Raw genomic sequence first — 24639 nt, forward strand, 5'->3', positions numbered from 1 at the left:
TCCCATTACTGGGTATATACCAAAAGGATTATAAAACATGCTGCTATAAAGACACATGCACACGTGTGTTTGTTGCAGCACTATTCACAATAGCAAAGACTTGGAACCAACCCAAATGTCCAACAATGATAGACGGGATTAAGAAAATGTGGCACATATACACCATGGAATACTATGAAGCCGTAAAAAAGGATGAGTTCATGTCCTTTGTAGGGACATGGATGAAGCTGGAAACCATCATTCTCAGCAAACTATCACAAGGACAAAAAACCAAACACCACATGTTCTCACTCATATGTGAGAACTGAACAATGAGAATACATGGACACAGGAAGGGGAACATCACACACCAGGGACTGTTGTGGGGTGGGGGGAGGGGGGAGGGATAGCATTAGGAGATATACCTAATGTTAAATGAAGAGTTAACGGGTGCAGCACACCAACATGGCACATGTATACATATGGAACAAACCTGTACGTTGTGCACATGTACCCTAAAACTTAATGTATAATAAAAAAATTTTAAAAAGAATAGAACAGATCAGGATATTACACAAATGGAAAAGATACATTTGTTTTATGAAATGTTTCTTTCTGCTGTGAGTTTGTGTGTGTGTGTGTGTGTGTGTAATGGGCGGTGATATAAAAAGTACTGTGAATAACAATAAATTTTTTATCTTTCTAGTTTTTAAATAAATAAACTTTAAAAATAAAAAAAGAATCAAATAGACACAATAAAAAATGATAAAGGGGATATCACCACGGATCCCACAGAAATACAAACTACAATCAGAAAATACTATAAATAACTCTATGCAAATAAACTAGAAATCTAGAAGAATAAATTCCTGGACACATACACCCTCCCAAGTCTAAACCAGGAAGCAGTTGAATCCCTGAATAGACCAACAACAGGTTCTGAAATTGAGGCAATAATTAATAGCCTACCAATCAAAAAAAGTCCAGGACTAGACGATTCACAGCCGAATTCTACCAGAGGTAAAAAGAGGAGCTGGTACCATTCCTTCTGAAACTATTTCAATCAATAGAAAAAGAGGGAATCCTCCCTAACTCATTTTATGAGGCCAGCATCATCCTGATACAAAAGCCTGGTAGAGACACAACAACAATAAAAAAAAAAAAAAAAAAAAAGAGAGAGAGAATTTTAGGCCAATATCCCTGATGAACATCTGTGTGAAAATCCTCAGTAAAATACTGGCAAATTGAATCCAGCAGCACATCAAAAAGCTTATCCACCATGATCAAGTCGGCTTCATCCCTGGGATCCAAGAGGCTGGTTCAACCTATGCAAATCAATAAACGTAATCCATCACATAAACAGAACCAACGACAAAAACCACATTATTATCTCAATAGATGCAGAAAACATCTTTGACAGAATTCAACAGCCCTTCATGCTAAAAACTCTCAATAAACTAGGTATTCATGGAACGTATCTCAAAATAGTAAGAGCTATTTATGACAAACCCACAGCCAGTATCATACTGAATGGGCAAAAACTGGAAGCATTCCCTTTGAAAACTCACACAAGACAGGGATGCCCTCTCTCACCACTCCTATTCAACATAATGTTGGAAGTTCTGGCTAGGGCAATCAGGGAAGAGAAAGAAATAAAGGTATTCAGTTAGGAAAAGAGAAAGTCAAATTGTCTCAGTTTGCAGATGACATGATTGTATATTTAGAAAACCCCATCATCTCAGTCCAAAACCTCCTTAAGCTGATAAACAACTTCAGCAAAGTCTCAGGATACAAAATCAATGTGCAAAAATCACAGGCATTCCTATACACCAATAATGGACAAACAGAGAGCCAAATCATGAGTGAACTCCCATTCACAATTACTACAAAGAGAACAAAATACCTAGGAATGCAACTCACAAGGATGTGAAGGACCTCTTCAAGGAGAACTACAAACCACTTCTCAACAAAATAAAAGAGGACACAAAGAAATGGAAGAACATTCCATGCTCAAGGATAGGAAGAATCAATATGGTGAAAATGGCCATACTGCCCAAGGTAATTTGTAGATTCAATGCTATCCCCATCAAGCTACCACTGATTTTCTTCACAGAATTAGAAAAAAATACATTAAAGTTCATATGGAACCAAAAATGATCCCGCATAGCCAAGAAAATCCTAAGCAAAAAGAACAAAGCTGGAGGCATCACACTACCTGACTTCAAACTATACTACAAGGCTACAGTAACCAAAACAGCATGGTACCAAAACAGATAAACAGACCAATGGAACGGGACAGAGACCTCAGAAACAACATCACACATCTACAACCATCTAATCTTTTACAAACCTGACAAAAACAAGCAATGGGGAAAGGATAGCCTATTTAATAAATGGTGCTGGGAAAACTGGCTAGCCATATGTAGAAAGCTGCAACTGGATCCCTTCCTTACACCTTATACAAAAATTAACTCAAGATGGATTAAAGACTTAAATGTAAGACCTAACACCATAGAAACCCTAGAAGAAAACCTAGGCAATACCCTTCAGAACATAGGCATGGGCAAAGACTTCATGACTACAACATCAAAAGCAATGGCAACAAAAGCCAAAATTGACAAATGGGATCTAATTAAACTAAAGGGTTTCTGCACAACAAAAGAAGCTACCATCAGAGTGAACAGGCAACCTAAAGAATGGGAGAAAATCTTTGCAATCTACCCATCTGACAAAAGGCTAACATCCAGAATCTACAAAGAACTTAAACAAATTTATAAGAAAAAGACCAAACAACCCCATCAAAAAGTGGGCAAAAGATATGAACAGACACTTCTCAAAAGAAGACATGTATGCAGCCAACAGACGTATGAAAAAATGCTCATCATCACTGGTCATCAGAGAAATGCAACTCAAAACCACAGTGAGATACCATGTCACACCAGTTAGAATGGCGGTCATTAAAATGTCAGGAAACAACAGATGCTGGAGATGATGTGGAGAAATAGGAATGCTTTTACACTGTTTGTGGGAGTGTAAATTAGTTCAACCATTGTGGAAGACAGTGTGGCGATTCCTCAAGGATCTAGAACTAGCGATCTTGACCCAGCGATCCCATTACTGGGTATATACCCAAAGGATTATAAATCATGCTACTTATAAAGACGTATGTTCACGTATGTTTATTGTGGCACTATTCACAATAGTAAAGACTTGGAACCAACCCAAATGTCCAACAATGATAGACTGGATTAGGAAAATGTGGCACATATAGACCATGGAATACTATGCAGCCATAAAAAAGGATGAGTTCACGTCCTTTGCAGTGACATGGATGAAACTGGAAACCATCATTCTCAGCAAACTATCACAAAGACAGAAAACCAAACACCACATGTTCTTACTCACAGGTGGGAGTTGAACAATGAGAACACGTGGACACAGGGCAGGGAACATCACACACCAGGGCCTGTCAGGGGGTGGAGGGATGGGGGAGGGATAGCATTAAGAGAAATATCTAATGTAAATGACGAGTTGATGGGTGCGGCAAACCAGCATGGCACATGTATACCTATGCAACAAACCTGTACGTTGTGCACATGTACCCTAGAACTTAAAATATAATAAAAATAGATAAATAAATAAGGCCAGGCATGGTGGCTCACACCTGTAATCCCAGCACTTTGGGAGGCCAAGGCAGGCAGATAACCTGAGGTCAGGAGTTCGAGACCAGACTGGCCAAGATGGCAAAACCCCGTCTCTATTAAAAATATAAAAATTAGCCAGTTGTGGTGGTGGGTGCCTGTAATCCCAGCTACTCCGGAGGCTGAGACAGGAGAATCACTTGAATCTGGGAGACAGAGGTTGCAGTGAGCAGAGATTGCACCACTGCACTCCAGCCTAGGCAACAGTGAGACTCAGTGTTAAAAAAAAAAAAAAAAGTAAATAAATAAATTGACCAAAAAAAGTAGGTTTCCTTTTGCAGACTCCTTCTGGTACTTACAATTTCCTCTCCAAATTCTAGTCTTGTGAGAAAAACAGACTTTGACTTCACATCAATAAAATGCTTCTACTGAGGTCATTACAACGTTACAGAGAAACCTAGACCCTCAGGAATGGGAATAAATATTTGTTCCATTCAAAGACACTGCAGCTGCTTTGCAGGAACTATTTGGCTCCACTCAAGGAATTTACCCCCCTAAGTGACAAAAAATGGGCTTACTCTGGCTGGGAGCGGTGGCTCACGCCTGTAATCCCAGCACTTTGGGAGGCTGAGGCAGGCGGATCACGAGGTCAGGAGATTGAGACCATCCTGGCTAACACGGTGAAACCCCGTCTCTACTAAAAAAATAGAAAAAATTAGCCGGGCGTGGTGGCGGGCCCCTGTAGCTCCAGCTACTCGGGAGGCTGAGGCAGGAGAATGGTGTGAACCCAGGAGGCGGAGCTTGCAGTGAGCTGAGATCGTGCCACTGCACTCCAGCCTGGGTGACAGAGCAAGACTCTGTCTCAAAAAAGAAAAGAAAAATGGGCTTACTCATGATGGGCCAAGTTATAGTCATACTCCCAATGCAGCCTGTATCCCACCTGGATACTACTTAAGTGGACATCAGGCTTACCCTCTTCTGCCACTAAATCAGCCTGGAGAATCTGGATGATTGATAGAGAATTGAGATATTTAGAGCTAGTACCTCTCCATGTTTGCATGGGGAAGAAGCTCAGAAACCTTCAAGGTGAGGTGAGCACAAACTACTTGAGAGAATTCCCAGAAGAGATAACTGACTCCCTCTTTTTGCATACTATGCTGGCTACAATTCGCACAGCAGAAATAATACGACTAGAAGAGGTGGTGCAGAATTTTTCTCTGGACCTGGAAGAAGTCACAAATGGAACAATTTCTACTCTGGATGCCCTCCAAAAACTACTCTAAATCTGTTAGCTAGAGTTCTCATGGACAATTGCATAGCCCTTGGTTTCCTCTTAGCTATCCAAAGGAGAGCTCATGTTAGAGTAAATACATCTCGCTGCACCTGTGTAAATATTACACGGCAAGTAGAACAGTTTATGGTATATTAAAAGAAAATAAACTCATCTGGATCTCTAAGGCAGACCCAGCTGGATTCTGGGACATGCTTTCATTGCCTAGGCTTTATAACCTAGACACCCTTGGCTTGGAGATCTGCAGCAAGAGCTAATAATCATTTCATTTTTGTTAACTGCCTGTGTTGCAGTTTGTCAACATATCATGTCTAGCATCTAAAATGCTACTGTGTAGTTTTGAGAGATCTCCTTGATACTGATTTCTATTTTTATTGTACTGTGGTCCAAGAGTACACTTGGTATGATTTAAATTTTTTTGAATTTATTGAGACTTGCTTTATGACTGACCATGTGGTTGATCTTAGAATATATTCTGTGTGCACATGAGAAGAATGTGTATTCTGTGGTTGTTGGGTGGAGTGTTTCGTAGATGTCTATTAGGTCCAAATGGTCAAGTGTCAAGTTTAAGTCCAGGGTTTCTTGGTTAGTGTTCTGCCTCAGTAATCTGTCTAATGCTGTCAGTGGGGTGTTGAACACTCCCACTACTATTGTGTGGTTGTCTAAGTCTTCTGATAGGTCAAGAAGAACTCATTTTATGCATCTGGGCTCTCCAATGTTGAGTGCGTATATATTTAAGATAGCTAAGGCTTCCTGTTGGATTGTTATTGTTTGTAATGCCCTTCATTGTCCTTCTTAATTTCTATTGGTTTAAAGTCTGTTTTATCTGAAATAAGAAGAGGGACTCATGTTCTTTTTTGTTTTCCATTTGCATGGTAGATCTTCCTCCACCCTTTTACTTTGAGCCTGTGGGTGTCGTTGCATGTGAGATGGGTCTCTTGAAGGCAGCAGATGGTTGGGTCTTGTCCTTTTGTCCAGCCTGCCACTCTGTGCCTTTTCAGTGGGGTGTTTAGCCCATTTACATTCAAGGTTAGTATTCATATACGGGATTTTGATCCTGTCATCATGATGCCTGGTGGTTGTTATGTGGACTTGACTGCGTAGTTGCTTTATACTGCCTGTGTGCTATGTGCTTAAGGGTGCTTTTGTGGTAGCAGGTGTCATTATTTTGATTCCATGTTTAGCACTCCCTTAAGAACCTCTTGTAATGCTGGCCTAGTGGAAATGTATTCCCTCAGCATTTGCTTGTCCGAGAAGGATTTTATTTCTCCTTCACTTATGAAGCTTTGTTTGGCAGCATGTGAAATTCTTGGCTGGAACTTCTTTTCAGTAAGGACACTGAAATTAGACCCCCAATCTTTTCTGGCTTGTAAGGTTTCTGCTGATAGGACTGCTGCTAGCCTGATGGGGTTACCTCTGTAACTACACTATAAAGCCACAGGAACCAAAACAGCTTGATACTGATAAAAAAAAAAAAGACACATAGACCAATGGAACAGAATGGAAAACTCAGAAATAGAGCTGCACACCTACAACCATCTGAACTTTGACAAGGCTGGCAAACACATGCAATGAGGAAAGGACTCGACTCCCTATTCAATAAATGATGGTGGGATAACTGGCTAGCCACTTGCAGGAAATTGAATCTGGACCACATACAAAAATTAACACAAGGTGGATCAAAGATTCAAATGTAACACCTCAAACCATAAGAATCCTGGAGGACAACTTAGGAAACACTCTTCTGGACATCAGCCTTGGCAAAGAATTTTTGACTAAGTCTCCAGATTTAATTGCAACAAAAACAAAAATTGACACCCCAAGACCGAATTAAACTGAAGAGCTTCTACACAGCAAAAGAAGCCAGCACCAGAGTAAACAGACAGCCTACAGAATGAGAGAAGATATTAGCAAACAATGCATGTGACAACGGCCTAATATCCAGAATCTGTAGGGAACTTAAACAAATCAACAAGTAAAACACAAATAGCCCCATTTAAATAAAAAAAAAAAAACAGGCAAAGGACATGAACAGACACTTCTCAAAGGAAGATGTATAAGCGGCCAACAAACATGAAAACATGCTCAGCATCACTAATCATCTGAGAAATGCAAATCAAAACCACCATGAGACATCATCTCACACCAGTCAGAATGGCTATTATTAAACTGTCCAAAAACGATAGATGGTGGCGAGGCTGCAGTGAAAAAGGAACGCCTATACACTGTTGGTAACTGCTGCTTCTTTACCACTTACAGCTCTAGGCATCATTTATTCTTCCCTCATTCTAGATAAGATTTATTAAGATACCCAATCATAGGATTGCCTCTGCTCCTTAAAAGTATCTAATGCAAAGTTTGCCCAAATCCTGTAAGTCCTTTCTAATGCCCTCCTGCTGAGTTGCTCCGCAGTTTCCCATGGGGTGCATTCTCCCTTAATACAACAAGCAATAAACCCAAATTTGTTCGACTACAGGCGTGCTCCTGGTGATTGTTGGGTCGTGAGCACTGACATATTATAAAGATCTGCTTAATTGCCTCCACCCTACCCCATCCCACAGACTGTGACCTTTGTTAGAACAGCGCCTGTGGCTTATTTATTTTTTGTCCCCAGTTCCAGTGGTGAATGGATGTATCATGGATGGCTCCATGGACGGATGGATGGATGGATGAATAAGAATAAAAGGGGGAGAAAGGGGAACATTGAGAAAATGAAGAGGGAGAGAGAAAAGAAGAGGGGAGGGAGGGAGAGAAGGAGAGGTAACTCAGGTTGTCCTGCTCTATTCCTTGGCCCGTGCACATGCTCACTTATCTTTACACACTGTCTTATTTCCTATGGGATCCATAGTCACCAGATGTCTGTTAAGGTGACATTTTATTTTGAAGGCAGTCTAGACGCCTATTACTCCAATTTTCTGCCATTGCCCTGTTTTCTTCCTACGCTTCCTCCCTTGTTTGTCTCATCCACTCTCATGGCTTCTCTTACTACTTTTCAGCAGAAGCCTTCCAAGTCGCTTCCTCCAACGCCAGCCTCTTCCCAAAGTTGTGGTCCTACATTTCTAGTTGTACCACATGGTGGTGCTCAAGAAGAGAGAAACTTGGATATGTTTTTCTGTTACATGTTCTGGAAGCTCTAACCGCATTCCCTCTTCTGTCTTCTGCATCGTACTACAGTTCTCTGGTTATATTCTATTTAGGCTCTCGGTAGCTGTCTTGAGTCAAACTTCAGAGGAGTAAGGGCTTTTCTAAGAGGGTGAGGCAGTCATAATCTGAAAGTAACAACAATAATGATAATACTTGTGTGGAGGTTCTCCTCTGGTAGGATCAGTACTAGACACTTTAAATGTTACCTCATTGTTTTCTTTTTTTGAGACAGGGTCTTGCTCTGTCACCCAGGCTGGAGTGAAGTGGCATGATCATAGCTCATTGCAGCCTCAAACTCCTGCACTCAAGCTATCCTCGTGTCTCAGCCTCCTGGGTAGGTGGGACTGCGGGCACGCGTCACCATGCCCAGCTATTTTTTATTTTTAGTAGAGACGGGGTCTTGCTGTGTTGCCCAGGACGGTCTTGAACTCCTGTGCTCAAATGATCCTCGTGCCTCAGCTTCCCAAAGTGCTGGGATTACAAGCCTGAGCCACCATGCCCAGCCCTGTTACATCATTTAAGCTTGATCCTCACAACAATCATAGTAGAAAGGGCTTATTATCTTTATTTATAAATAAGAAAACAGGCTTAGAAAGGTGAATTCACTTGCCCAAGGTCACACAGCTAGTAAGTGGAAGAAACACCAGGATTCGAACTGGAAGCTGAGCTGCTACTGTAGAGCTGGAGCTCTTAACTGCTGTGTTGTATTAATCCAGGGAATGAAGACAATGAGGTCTCTGCCCCCAGGTCTATATGATGTTTGGGGTATGACAATAAGAGAATCATCTAGTGAAAAATGCTGTGGGGCAGTGGTGTCTTTAGGTGAACTAGGTAAAAATAAGGAATGATACCTAGTTCTCTTGTATTGCTACAATTAAGAAAAGGAGCTGGAGTGAACACTGAAAACAAAGTGGGAGGATATAGGGGAGATTTATTTAAAGTATGAAACAAAAAGCCAGAGTGCATTCAAGAAAAGAGTTGGGCAGAGTCAGACATAGAGAGGAAACAAGAAAATAATAGCCAGAAGTTCCTGCATTTGGGGCAGTATTGAGATTGACAGAGAAATGAGGCTTGGTGGCATCTGCTGGTCTAAAGATACCAAACAGAGGAGACTCTGATTAAAATTGGTCTGTGCTGGTACACCAATGTTCTGGAAGGTGCTGGCAGCCTACTGATTAGAGGCAGGTGGAAGTAGCAGTGGCCAATGCTCAGGGTTCAGGAGTAAGTGTCAGTGAAAAATTGTGATAGTGTTCTCTGCAAAAGAAGCAGACAGTTCCTAGGGCAGTATTTCACAGACACGGAGGCACAAACTCTATCTTGTGTTCCTATTGCCATACTGTTCCTGATATATCTTAGGAAGGTACCATATACATAGATCATTCTGATTTGGAGGATGTCTGGAATCAAGAACAAGAGCATTTGCCAGAGTGCTCCAGTTAAATGTTTGCAAGAGCCAATTTGTCATTCCACGAAGGGAACAAGGAAGATGTAACCTCGAGAGGATTAGAAAGGCTTTTTACCTGGTTGGGGAGAAAGTATAGAATACTTACGAGAAAATAAATCAAATCAGAAGACAGACCTCAGAGGGGAAGTGTCTGGCTGGATGTGGGAAGGGAGAGCAGAATGTGAGCACATTTTCTGGGACATGTGATAGCTGAGGAGAGGAACTTCTTAGGCATTATAGTCCACTGCAGCATGTGGATACAGAGATGGAAAAGGAAGCTGTTTTTCATTAAATGAGATACATGAAACAAGAGAAAACAGGCCCTAAACTCCACCCCCAAATGTGTAAGGCCAGTACTGGTGGCCCCAGACAAAGCTGTTACTATCCCTTGGAGGTCTTTGCTTCTTGCACAAGAGACCTTGTCAGCACCCTTACTGGCAGGGCAGCAACATTGGCACCAGGCTCCCATATTTGTTCCAAAGAATTGGGTACCACCTCAAAACTGGGAGGCTAAGGGGCTCTGGGGACAAACAGGATAATGGCAATTTGTGACAACACAATAATTATACATACCTTCTCTTTCCTTCCTCCCATCTGCCACCCCTACTTCCTTGCCCTTAGCTTAGAGGGAGGGACTTGTTCGTGTATTAGAGGCTGATTGGCTGCTGTGGGGGAGATATGAAATGGCAGGCTTATCATCAGCTTGCATCCTGATTGTATTTCCGATCATCCTAGCACATGATGATGTACAAGTTAAATTCAATCTCTGAAGTCAAACCATCTAGGTTCAAATTTCAGTTTACCACTTACTATCTGCGTGTGTCCTTGAGCAAGTTACTTAAACTCTCTGTACCTCAGTTTCCTTATCTGTAAATGAGAATAATAATAACAGCACTCTCTTCATTGGATTAATATATTAAATAAACTAGCATGCTTAGCACAGGCCTGCTCATCAACAGCTCGTCCTACAACAGAAGGAACAGAAGGGATTAACCCCAGTCTAACTACAGATTATGTTCTGTATAAAAAGTGTTTAATAAAAGTTAGCTAATATGATGATGATCTCGAGAAATAGACACCTGATACATTGCTACTTAAAGCCTCTCATAGTACTGATCAACATAAGCATGTAAGAAAACTGCCCCGGATAAGAAAGAGCCATGCAAAAGAATTAGAGGGAACAGTACCTGGTACTTTCACAAGACTAGAAATAATGCCTATTCTCAACTATCAGACTGGAAAGTCTCTCAATTCTCTGAGCAATATACAAAGTGCTGAAAAGAGATTTACCTAACTAGTGGAGAGTAATGGGTCCTAGACTAAACACAGCTTTGGTATCATCTAACAAAGCTTAAAAGCAAGACCCCAAAGTATGAAACTACAAGCGACTTAACTGCATCCCAGAACAAAGCTCAGGAAAAATTATGAGAATACAAAAATATTCGGCACTCAACAAGCTAAAACTCTTCATGTCTTGGCATCCAGTTAAAACCTAACAAACAAATGAAGAACCAAGAAAACATGACAATAACAAGGAGAAAAATCAATCAACTGAAAATGACCCAGAATTGACAAAGATGCTTAAATTAGAAGAGAAGAATATTAAAAGTTATAATAACTGTAGTTCATATGCTCAAAGTCAAGTCAAGACATGGAAGATACAGAAAAAATGCAAATCAAACTTCTGGAGATGGGCACTACTATATCTATGATGGAAAATGCACTGGATGGGATTAACAGTGTATGAGACATTGCAGGAAAAAAGATTAGTGAACTTAAAGACATGGGAATATAAGCTGTACAAAGAAAAAAATGTAAGAAAAATGAACAGAGCAACAGAGAACTATAGGACAATGTCACACAGCCAAATATATGTGCAATTGTTGGCCCTGAAAGAGAGAAAATAAAGGAGGGAGGGACAGAAAAAATATATTTGAATAAATAGCTGCTGAAATCTACCCATAATTGCTAAAAACTTTAAGCCCACACATCCAAGAAGCTGAACACACACCAGGCACAAGAAACGTAGAGAAAGCTACACTAAGGCACATCACAATAACATTTTACAAAACCAGAGAGGAAGAAAAAAACCTGAAGAGCAGTCAGGAAAGATGGAGAGGCCACACGTTGCATACAAAGGGACTGAAATGAGGATGACAGCAGATTTCTCATCAGAAAAAAATGCAAGCGAGAAGACACTGGAGCAACATTTTTGAAGTACTAAATGAAAAATACTGCTAACCTAGAATGCTATGCCCAGTGAAAATGTCTTTCAAAAATGAAGGCCAAAAAGAAGGAAAGGGGAGCAAATTCATGAAGCCAATAGAAAACATAACACAAGATGGTACATTTAAACCTAACCATATCAATAATTACATTGAATATAAATGGTCCCAACATGCCAATTAAGAGACAAAAACCACCAGACTGGATAAGAAAGCAAGACACAACTCTATATTGCCTATAATAAACCCACTTTAAATATAAAGACACAACATAGCTTAAACATAAAGGTGGGGGCAGTATACCAAGCTAAGACTAATCACAATAAAGACGTAGTTGTTACATTGATATCAGACACAGTAGACTTCAGAACAAAAAATATTACCATTGATAAAGAAGACCATGTCATAATGACAACTCAGTGAATTTATGATGAGTAGATAACAATTCTGTGTTTGTGCACCTAAAAACAGAGCTTCAAGATGCATGAAGCAAAAATGAATAGACCTACACAGAGAAATAGCTGCATCAACAATTCTCGACAAAGATTTCAATACCCCTCAATATATTGCTGGTAAAACAAGCAGACAGAAAGTCAATGACAATATAGAAGACTCGAGCATCACTATTACCAACTTGACCTAATTGTCACATGTAGAACCCTCCACCCCACAACAGAAGACTATGCATTATTTTCAAGTGTATGTGGAACATTTACCAAGAGAGACTGTATTCCGTGCCATAAAACAAGTCTCAGTACATTTGAGACAATTCCAGTAACACAAAGTGTGTTCTTCAACCACATACAATAAAATTAAGTTAGAAATTAACGAGAGCGATATTCAGAAAATCTACAAATATTTGGGAACCAAATAATGTGCTTTCAATTACCCTATGAATCAAATAAGAAATCATAATGAAAATTAGAAAGTGTTTTGAACTGACAGAAAAGGAAAAAACAGCATATCAAAAGTTGTGAGATGCCAGTTAAAAAAAAAAGGACTTGGGAAATTTCGTAGCAGTAAAAACACCTCTATGAAGAAAAGTCTCAAATCAATGAGCTCAGCAACCATGTTAATACATGAGAGAAATGTAAATGGAAACTAGATTGAGATACCACCATTAACACATTACATACACATCTATAATTTAAAAAACTTTTCATGAAGCAAATAAGAAGCATTGGTAAGGATGTACAGAAGTTGAAATTCTTGCACATTGCTGATGGGAATGTAAAATGGTGCACCTCTGTGGAAAAGCTTCCCGTCCCTCAAAGAGCTCTTTCCATAATGTATACAAAGATCAAAACTTCACATTGCACCCCATAAATATACACAGCTATTATATCAATTAGAAATAAATTTTAAAAGAGTTAAACATAGGATGCCTTATGACCAGGCAATTCCACTCCTATGGAAATACACCCAAAATAATTGAAAATAGAATCTGAGACAGACAGTTTCACACCAATGTCCATTGCAATGTTATTCACTATAGCGAAGAGTTGGAAACAACCCAAGGGTCCATCAGCAGATGAATGGACAAATGAAATATGGCATGTGTATGCAATGGGATATTATTCAGTTGTGGAAAGAAATGAAGTTCTGATATATGCCACAACATGGATGAACCTGGAAAACATTATTCTAAGGGAAATAAGCCAGACACAAAAGGAAAAATACTGTATGGTTCCACTTACATGAAATACCAAGTATAGGAAAATTCATAGAGAGATCAAGTAGATTAGAGGTTTTCAGGGGCTAAAGGGAGGAGGGAATGGGGAGTTATTGACCAATGGGTACAGAGTTTCCCTTTAAAGTTTGGAAATAGTGGTGATGGTGTCACAATGTTGCCAATGTAATTAATGCCACTGAATTGGACACTTTAAAAGGGTTGGGTCTCCATTCCAAGATGGCCAAATAGTAACAGCTCCAGTCTGCAGCTCCCACCGTGATCGACGCAGAAGATGGGTGATTTCTGCATTTCCAACTGAGGTACCTGGTTCTTCTCACTGGGACTGGTTGGACAGTGGGTGTAGCCCATGGAGGGTGAGCTGAAGCAGGGCAGGGCATCACCTCACCCCAGAAGTGCAAGGGGTCAGGGGATTTCCCTTTCCCAGCCAAAGGAAGCCGTGACACACTGTACCTGGAAAAACAGGACACTCTCACCCAAATACTGTGCTTTTCCCAAGGTCTTTGCAGCCAGTAGACAAGGAGATTCTCTCCCGTGCCTGGCTCAGTGGGTCCCATGCTCACGGAGCCCTACTCACTGCTAATGCAGCAGTCTGAGATCAACCTGCAAGGCACCAGCCTGGCTGGCAGAGGGGTGTCCACCATTGCTGAGGCTTGAGTAGGTAAACAAAGAGGCCAGGAAGCATGAACTGGGTAGAGCCCACTGCAGCTCAGCAAGGCCTACAGCCTCTATAGACTCCACCTCTGTGGGCAAGGCATAGCTGAACCAAAGGCAGCAGACAACATCTGCAGACTTAAACGTCCCTGTCTGACAGCTCTGAAGAGAGCAGTGGTTCTCCCAGCATGGTGTTTGAGCTCTGAGAATGGACAGACTGCCTCCTCAAGTGAGTCCCTGACTCCCATGTGGCCTAACTGAAAGACACCTCCCAGTTGGGGCTGACAGACACCTCATATAGGCAGTTGCCCCTCTGGGATGAAGCTTCCAGAGGAAGGATCAGGCAGCAATATTTGCTGTTCTGCAGCCTCCGTTGCTGATACCCAGGCAAACAGGGTCTGGAGTGGACCTCCAGCAAACTTCAACAGACCTGCAGCTGAGGAGTCTGGCTGTTAGAAGGAAAACTGACAAACAGAAAGGAATAGCATCAACATCAACTAAAAGGACATCCACACCAAAGCCTCATCTGTAGGTCAACAACATCAAATACCAAAGGTAGATAAGACCACAAAAATGGGGAGATACCAGAGCAGAAAATGTGAAAATTCTAAAAACCAAAGTGCCTCTTCTCCTCCAAAGGATTGCAGCTCCTCACCAGCAACAGAACAAAGCTAGACAGACAATGACTTTGAGAAATTGACAGAAGTAGGCTTGAGAAGGTCAGTAATAACAAAGTTCTCCAAGCTAAACAGCATGTTCCAATCCATTGCAAGGAAGCTAAAAACCTTGAAAAAAGGCTAGACGAATGACTAACTAGAAAAAACAGTGTAGAGAAGACCTTAAATGACCTGATGGAGCTGAAAACCATGGCATGAGAACTTTGACACATGCAGAAGCTTCAATAGCAGATTCGATCAAGTGGAAGAAAGGGTATCAGTGATTGAAGATCAAATTATTGAAATAAAGCAAGAAGACAAGGTTAGAGAAAAAAGAATAAAAAGAAACAAACAAAGCCTGCAAGAAACATGGGACTATGTGAAAAGACCAAATCTCCGTTTGATTTGTGTACCTGAAAGTGACGGGGAGAATGGAACCAAGTTGGAAAACACTCTTCAGGATATTATCTGGGAAAACTTCCCAAACTTAGCAAGCCAGGCCAACATTCAAATTCAGAAAATACAGAGAACACCACAAAGATACTATACTCCTCGAGAAAAGCAATCCCAAGACACATAATTTTCAGATTCACCAAGGTTGAAATGAAGGAAAAAATGTTAAGGGCAGCCAGAGAAAAAGGTAGGGTTACCCACAAAGGGAAGCCCATCAGACTAATAGCGGCTCTCTTGGCAGAAACCCTACAAACCAGAAGAGAGTGGGGGCCAATATTCAACATTCTTAAAGAAAAGAATTTTCAACCCAGAATTTCATATCCAGCCAAACTAAGCTTCACACGTGAAGGAGAAATAAAATCTTTTACAGACAAGCAAATGCTGAGAGATTTTGTCACCACCAGGCCTACCTTACAAGAGCTCCAGAAGGAAGCACTAAACACGGAAAGAAACAACCAGTACCAGCCACTGCAAAAACATGCCAAATTGTAAAGACCATTGATGCTATGAAGAAACTTAATCAATTCACTTGCAAAATAGCCAGCTAACATAATAAAGACAGGATCAAATTCACACATAACGACATTTACCTTAAATGTAAATGGTCTAAATGCCCCAATTAAGAGACACAGACTGGCAAATTGGATAAAGAGTCAAGAACCATCAGTGTGCTGTATTCAGGATACCCATCTCACATGCAGAGAAACACATAGGCTGAAAATAAAGAGATGGAGGGAGATCTACCAACCAAATGGAAAGCAAAAAAAAAAAAAAAAAAAAGGCAGGACTTGCAATCCTAGTCTCTGATAAAACCGACTTTAAATCACCAAATATCAAAAGAGACAAGGCAATTCCATAATGGTAAAGGGATCAATTCAACAAGAAGAGCTAACTATCCTAACTATATATGCACCTGATACAGGAGCACCCAGATTAATAAAGCAAGTCCTTAGAGACCTACAAAGAGACTTAGAATCCCACACAATAATAATGGGAGACTTTAACACCCCACTGTCAATATTAGACAGATCAATGAGACAGAAGGTTAACAAGGATATCTAGGACTTGAACTCACCTCTGCACCAAGCAGACCTAACAGACATCTACAAAACTCTCCACCCCAAATCAACAGAATATACATTCTTCTCAGCACCACATCACACTTATTCTAAAACTGACCACATAATTGGAAGTAAAGCACTCCTCAGCAAATGTAAAAGAATAGAAATCACAACAAACTATCTCTCAGACCACAGTGCAATCAAATTAGAACTCAGGATTAATAAACTCACACAAAACCACACAACTATATGGAAACTGAACAACCTGCTCCTGAATGACTACTGGGTAAGTAACAAAATGAATGCAGAAATAAAGATGTTCTTTGAAACCAATAAGAACAAAGATACAACATACCAGAATCTCTGGGACACATTTAAATTAGTGTGTAGAGGGAAATTTATGGCACTAAATGCCCACAAGAGAAACCAGGAAAGAACCAAAATTGACACCCTAACATCACAATTAAAAGAACTAGAGAAGCAAGAGCAAACAATTCAAAAGCTAGCAGAGGCAAGAAATAAGTAGATCAGAGCAGAACTGAAGTAGATAGAGACACAAAAAACCATTCAAAAAATCAATGAATCCAGGAGCTGGATTTTTGAAAAGATCAACAAAACAGACCACTAGCAAGACTAATAAAGAAGAAAAGAGAGAAGAATCAAATAGATGCAATAAAAAATGATAAAGGGGATATCACCACAGATCCCACAGAAATACAAACTACCACCAGAGAATACTATAAACACCTCTATGCAAATAAACTAGAAAATCCTGAAAAAATGGATAAATTCCTGGACACATACATCCTCCCAAGACTAAACCAGGAAGAAGTTGAATCTCTGAATAGACCAGTAATAGGCTCTGAAATTGAGGCAATAATTAATAGCCTACCAACCAAAAAAAGTCCAGGACCAGATGATTCACACCCAAATTCTACCAGAGGTACAAAGAGGAGCTGGTACCATTCCTTCTGAAACTATTTCAGTCAATAGAAAAAAGGGAAACCTCCCTAACTCATTTTATGAGGCCAGCATCATCCTGATACCAAAGCCTGGCAGAGACACAACTAAAAAAAGGATTTTAGACCAATATCCCTGATGAACATCCATGCAAAAATGCTCAATAAAATACTGGCAAATTGAATCCAGCAGCACATCAAAAAGGTTATCCACCATGATCAAGTTGGCTTCATCTCTGGATCCAAGAGGCTGGTTCAACATACACAAATCAATAAACATAATCCATCACATAAACAGAACCAATGACAAAAACCACATGATTATCTCAATAGATACAGAAAAGGTTTTCGACGAAATTCAACAGCCCTTCATGCTAAAAACTCTCAATAAACTAGGTATTGGTGGGACGTAGCTCAAAATGATAACAGCTATTTATGACAAACCCATAGTCAATATCATACTGAATCGGTAAAAACTGGAAGCATTCCCTTTGAAAACCGACAAAAGACAAGGATGCCATCTCTCACCACTCCTATTCAACATAGTGTTGGAAATTCTTCTGGCTAGGGCAATCAGGCAAGAGAAATAAATAAAGGGTATTCAGTTAGGAAAAGAGGAAGTCAAATTGTCCCTGTTTGCAGATGACATGATTGTATATTTAGAAAACCCCATTGTCTCAGCCCAAAATCTCCTTAAGCTGATAAGCAACTTCAACAAAGTCTCAGGATACAAAATCAATGTGCAAAAATCACAAGCATTCCTATACACCAATAACAGACAAACAGAGAGCCAAACATGAGTGAACTCCTATTCACAATTGCTCCAAAGAGAATAAAATACCTAGGAATCCAACTTACAAGGGATGTGAAGGACCTCTTCAAGGAGAACTACAAACCACTGCTCAACAAGATGAAAGAGGACACAAACAAATGAAGAACATTCCATGCTCATGGATAGGAAGAATCAATATTGTGAAAATGGCCATACTGCCCAAGGTAATTTATAGATTCAATGCCATCCCCATCAAGCTACCAATGACTTTCTTCACAGAATTGGAAAAAACTACTTTAAACTTCACATGGAACCAAAAAAGAGCCCGCATAGCCAAGAAAATCCTAAGTAAAAAGAACAAAGCTGGAGGCATCACGCTACCTGACTTCAAACTATACTACAAGGCTACAGTAAACAAAACAGCATGGTCCTGGTACTAAAACAGATATGTAGACTAATGGAACAGAACAGATGCCTCAGAAACAACATCACACATCTACAACCATCTGATCTTTGACAAACTGGACAAAAAGAAACAATGGGGAAATGATTCCCTATTTAATAAATGGTGCTTAGAAAACTGGCTAGCCATGTGCAGAAAGCTGAAACTGGATCCCTTCTTTACACTTTCTACAAAAATTAATTCAAGATTGATTAAACACTTAAATGTATAACCTAAAACCATAAAAACCCTAGAAGAAAACCTAGGCAATACCATTCAGGACATAGGCGTGGGCAAGGACTTCATGACTAAAGCACCAAAAGCAATGGCAACAGAAGCCAAAATAGACAAATGGGATCTAATTAAACTAAAGAGTTTCTGCACAGCAAAAGAAACTACCATCAGAATGAACAGGCCACCTATAGAATGGGAGAAAATTTTTGCAATATTCTCCTCTGACAAAGGGCTAATATCCAGAATCTACAAAGAACTCAAACAAATTTACAAGAAAAAAACAAACAACCCCATCAAAAAGTGGATAAAGGACATGAACAGACACTTCTCAAAAGAAGACATCTATGCTGCCAACAGACACATGAAAAAATGCTCATCATCACTGGTCATCAGATAAATGTAAATCAAAACCACAATCCACAAAACCACATATCACAGTTAGGATAGTGATCATTAAAATGTCAGGAAACAACAGATGCTGGAGAGGATGTGGAGAAATAGGAATGCTTTTACACTGTTGGTGGGAGTGTAAATTAGTTCAACCATTGTGGAAGACAGTGTGACGATTCCTCAAAGATCTAGAACCAGAAATACGATTTGACCCAGCGATCCCATTACTGGCTATATACCTAAAATATTACAAATCATGCTACTATAAAGACATGTGCACATGCATGTTTATTGTGGCACTATTCACAATAGCAAAGATTTGGAAATCCAAATGTCCATCAATGATAGACTGGATTAAGTAAATGTGGCACATATAGACCATGGAATACTATGCAGCCATAAAAAAGGATGAGTTAATGTCCTTTGCAGGGACATGGATGAAGCTGGAAACCATCATTCTCAGCAAACTATCACAAGGACAGAAAACCAAACACTGGATGCTCTCACTCATAGGTGTGAATTGAACAGTAAGAATGCTTGGACACAGGGCAGGGAACTTCACACACTGGTGCCTGTCAGGATGTGGGGGCTGGCAGATGGATAGCATTAGGAGAAATACCTAATGTAAATGACGAGTTGATGGGTGCAGTAAACCAACATGGCACATGTGTACCTATGTATCAAACCTGCATGTTGTGCACATGTACCCTAGAACTTAAAGTATAGTAATAATAATAATAATAATAATAAAAGGGTTAAGATTTTAAATTCTATGCTACATATATTTTACTATAATAACATTTTCCAAGGCCTGATGCAGTGGCTCATGCCTGTAATTCCATGTACTTGGGATGCTGAGGCGGGAGGATCACTTGAGGCCAGGAGTTTGAGACCAGCCTGAGAAACATAGCAAAACACTGTCTCTACAGAATTTTTTAGAAATTAAAAATTTCCCAAAAGGGAAACAGAGAAAAAAATCCAGGACTACAGGAGGAACAATCTGCGCCCCGCACCTTCCTTACTGCTGTCTTTTAGAACATCACAAACTAAATTCAGGAAGGCACTGGGAAACCCTAAGCCACAATTCATAAGTAACACTGGCAGCAATCTTCTTTCAGTACCATCATAACAGCTGCCTCTGAGGCAGCTGCTACATTTCCCGTCTCCCACCTCTGCTTCTTAGGTTACAACTTTACCCTCACAATCTCTCTTTCCCACTCTGCCAGCATACTGAACGTTTCTCACCAACAACTTCCTTCCAATCCACCCATCCTGGTGAAAATTCTCAGCCTATATTTATGACCCTATCTTACTGACCAATCTATGTCTAGAACAGGACTCTCAACACTGTGCTGCTTTAGGTCATACCTCAAGCTTGACGACACTGTTTGAATAGTGAGTCTGAAATATGGGAATTGACTCTGACAAACACACTTAATATTAAGCCTTTAGTTTGCCTTTATTCTGGTTCTGTGTGATCATAGGCAATATACCACTCAGAGCTCAGCATCCTCATTGATAAGACAGGAATAGCATTGTCTTCCTCAAAGAGTTATTTTTTAGGATTAAATAAGACTAACATGTGGAACATATCTAGTACATAATAGAGTCTAAGTAAACTTTAGTTATCTTCCCCTTCTTGATAACATGTTATTACCAGAAACTGCGATGCTGGGGTAGGAGTGGCCTTGCATTTCTAGCATTTTGAGGATGACATCAGGCAGACAACCTTACCTTCAGACATGCTAATATTCATGCCTCTGCCAAACACCAATCCTGGGATGAAGGGAGGATGGATTTGTCTTATTATGGCAACCTTCTGTTCTTCTGCACTAAAGGCCATTGCTATTTAGAAAAAACATCCTCCAGTGAATAATTTTGTGAATTAACTACCTTACAGTTTCAAAGCAAACCATTACGTCTTTTGAGGAAAACTGTTTTCTTTCATTTTTATTTATTTGTTTATTTTTTGAAATGGAGTCTCACTCTGTCACCCAGGCTGGAGTGCAGTGGCGAGATCTTGGCTCACTGCAATCTCTGCCTGAGTTCAAGTGATTCTCCTGCCTCAGTCTCCTGGGTAGCTGGGATTACAGGCACGTGCCACCATGTCTGGCTAATTTTTGTATTTTTAGTAGAAAAGGGGTTTCACTATGTTGGTCAGGCTGGTCTCGAACTCCTGACCTTGTGATCCACCCACCTCGGCCTCCCAAAGTGCTGGGATTACAGGCGTGAGCCACTGTGCCTGGCTTGAGTTTTCATATATCTTGTATATTGAGCTTGCTTAGACTAAGACACAGCTCTACAATAGAGGACCACAATATCAAGGAAGTGGAATTACCCTTCTTCCAGGCAAAGCGTCATTTATTCATAAATGTATCCATTCAACGTTTATTATGTGCCACTATGAGCCATCCCTGGGATACAGAGTTGGAAAAACCATGGTTCCTACCCACAAGGAGCTCACAGCCTAGTGAGGGAGACAGAGAAGTAATTAGACAACTACAATACATTGCACTAGGTGCTGTGATTGAGGGGAATTTTAGGAACAGGTTGGTAGGAGGCAACACTTGCGTTGTCTTGAAGTTCATGTATGAGATATAAAAACTCACCCCATTGCTATTATTATTTTTTCTAGGATTGCATATACATACGTAAATTCATAGAAAAACCTCTGAAAGGATCACACCAAACTAGACATTTATAGTCAACAAGTATTTCCTAGATCCCTACCATGTGCCAGGTGCTCTTCTAGGCACTTGGGACATATCACTGAACACAACAGACCACGATCCCTGCCCTTGTTGATTGGGGCTTATATTTTAGCAGAGGGAGACACACAGTAAAAAATAAATAAGTAAAATATATATTGTATGTTGTAAGGTGATAGGTGCTATGAAAGAAAAAAGGAAAACTTTAGTAGAGATAGAGAGTACTTGGGGAAACGTAGTTAGGCTGCAGTATTAAATATAGTGATCATAGTTGACCTCCTTGAGATGGTGGAAGTTGAGTAGAGACTGGAAGTAGGTGAGGAAACTAGCCAAGTGAATATCTGGGGAAATAGTGTTCCAGGAAGGGACAAGAATTAAAGAAAGACCCTAAAGCAGACATATGGTTGACATGTTGGAGAAACAGCAAGGTCATTAATGCTGGAGCCGAGTGAATGAGGGAGAGAACAAGAGGAAGTGAGGTTAGAGAGTTAAAAGTATCGTGATGAAGAATGCAATTTCATTTACAATAGCCATGAAAAACCAAAATACCTAGGAATACATCTAACCAAGGAGGTGAAAAGTCTCTACAAGGAGAACTAAAAAACACTGATGAGTTACAGACAATGCAAACAAATGGAAAAACTGATTGGAGGAATCAATATCATTAAATGGCCACACCACTCAAAGCAATCTACACATTCAACACAATTCCTATAAAGTTACCAATGTCATTCTCCACTGAATTAAGAAAAAACCTATTCTACAGTGCATTTGGATCCAAAGAAAGAGCCTGAATAGCCAAACCAATTCTGAAAGAATAAAGCTGGAGGCATCACATTACTGGACTGCAAACTATACTACAAGGCTACAGTAACCAAAGCAGCATGGTATTGGTACAAAAACGGATATATAGAACAATGGAACAGAATGGAGAACCCGGAAACAAAGCCACACACTTAGACCCAACTGATCTTTGACAAAGTTGACAAAAATAACCATGGTGAAAGGACACCCTAGTCAATAAATGGTGCTGGGATAGCTGGCTAGCTACATGCAGAAGAATGAAACTGGATCAATACCTCTCACTATATACAAAAATGAAGTCAAGACGAGTTAAACATTTAAATGTAAGACCTCAAACTATAAAAATCTTAGAAGAAAACCTAGGAAAATTCTTCTGGACATTGGCCTAGGTAAAGAATTCATGACTAAGACCTCAGAAGCAAATGCAACAAAAACAAAAATTGACAAGTGGGACCTGATTAAGCCAAAGATCTTCTGTATAGCAAAAGAAATCATCAACAGAATAAACAGACAACGTACAGAATGGGAGAAAATATTTGCAAACTGTGCATCCGACAAAGGACAAATATCCTGAATCTATAAGGAAACTAAACAAATCAATGAGAAAAATCAGCCCCATTAGAGTGTGGGCAAAGGACATGAACAGACACTTCTCAAAAAGGCAAAAAAGTGGCCAAAAAAATATGAAAAAAATTCTTAACATCACTAATCATCAGAGAAATGCAAACCAAAACCACAATCAGATGACATCTCACACCAGTCAGAATGGCTGTTATTAAAGACTAAAAATAACAGACGCTGGCAAGGCTGGGGAGAAAAGGGAATTCTCATAGATTGTTGGTGGGAATTTAAGTTAGTTCAGCCGCTGTGAAAAGCAGTTTGGAGATTCCTGAAAGAACTAAGAATAGAACTACCATTCAACCCAGGAATCCCATTCCTGGACATAGACCCAAAGCAAAAGAAGAAATCATTATATAAAAAGACACCTACATTTGTATGATCATCGCAGCACTACTGACAATAGCAAAGTCATGGAATCAAATGAGGTGCCCATCAATAATGGATTAGATAAAGAAAATGTGATACATATACATCATGGAATACTATGTGGCCATAAAAGGAATGAGATCATGTCCTTTGCAGCAACATGAATGCATCCGAAGGCCATTATCCTGTCAATCAATGCAGCAACAGAAAATCAAACACTGCATGTTCTCACTTATAAGTGGGAGCTAAACAATGGGTACACATGGACATAAAGGTGAATACAATAGACACTGGGGACGCCAGAATAGAATATTCATAAGTAAAAACAAATAAATATTGAAGTTTGGGATATGATGAAGATGGCATCTTAAAATGGTTGGAGAAAAGGTGAACAATTCAGTAAATAGTTGGGACAACCAGGTAGCCATATGAAAAAAATAAAGTAGATTCATACTTCACACTGTACACCAGGATAAACCGGAGAGGAATCAATTATTTAAATATAAAACATTATAATAAAAAGCACTGAAAAGAAACATGGAAGAATTCCTTTCTAACCTTAGAGTTCCAGGGACAGCCCTCCTAACCATGATTCAAGATTCAAATGCCGTAAAAGATGCCCTAGAATTCCATAAAAGACCAGCAGTCCAGTAGAAAAATGGGCAAGCCTCAACCATCACTGGTCATTAGAGAAATGCAAATCAAAACCACAATGAGATACCATCTCATGCCAGTTAGAATGGCAATCATTAAAAAGTCAGGAAACAACAGATGCTGGAGAGGATGTGGAGAAATAGGAACGCTTTTACACTGTTTGCAATGACACACATAGGCTCAAAATAAAGGGATAGAGAAAGCTCTACCAAGCAAATGGAAAACAGAAAAAAGCAAGGATTGCAATCCTAGTTTCAGACAAAAAAGACTTTAAAGCGACAAAGATAAAAAAAGACAAGGAAGGGCATTACATAATGATAAAGATTTCAATTCAACACGAAGATCTGACTATGATAAACATATTTGCACCCAACACAGGAACAACCACATTAACAAAGCAAGTTCTTAGAGACCTTCAAAGAGACTTAGACTCCCACATAATAATAGCGGG

At 39.9% G+C, this 24639-nt stretch overlaps 1 protein-coding gene across 1 annotated transcript in view; it reads right to left on the reverse strand.

Moving 5' to 3' along the window:
* Positions 1–24639, reverse strand: part of LOC100975822 (protein enabled homolog) — a 57434-nt gene that overhangs the window by 21155 nt on the left and 11640 nt on the right. The window lies entirely within an intron of this gene.

The sequence above is a fragment of the Pan paniscus genome, chromosome X, assembly GCF_029289425.2.
Source record: "Pan paniscus chromosome X, NHGRI_mPanPan1-v2.0_pri, whole genome shotgun sequence".
Classification (NCBI taxonomy): Eukaryota; Metazoa; Chordata; class Mammalia; order Primates; family Hominidae; genus Pan; species Pan paniscus.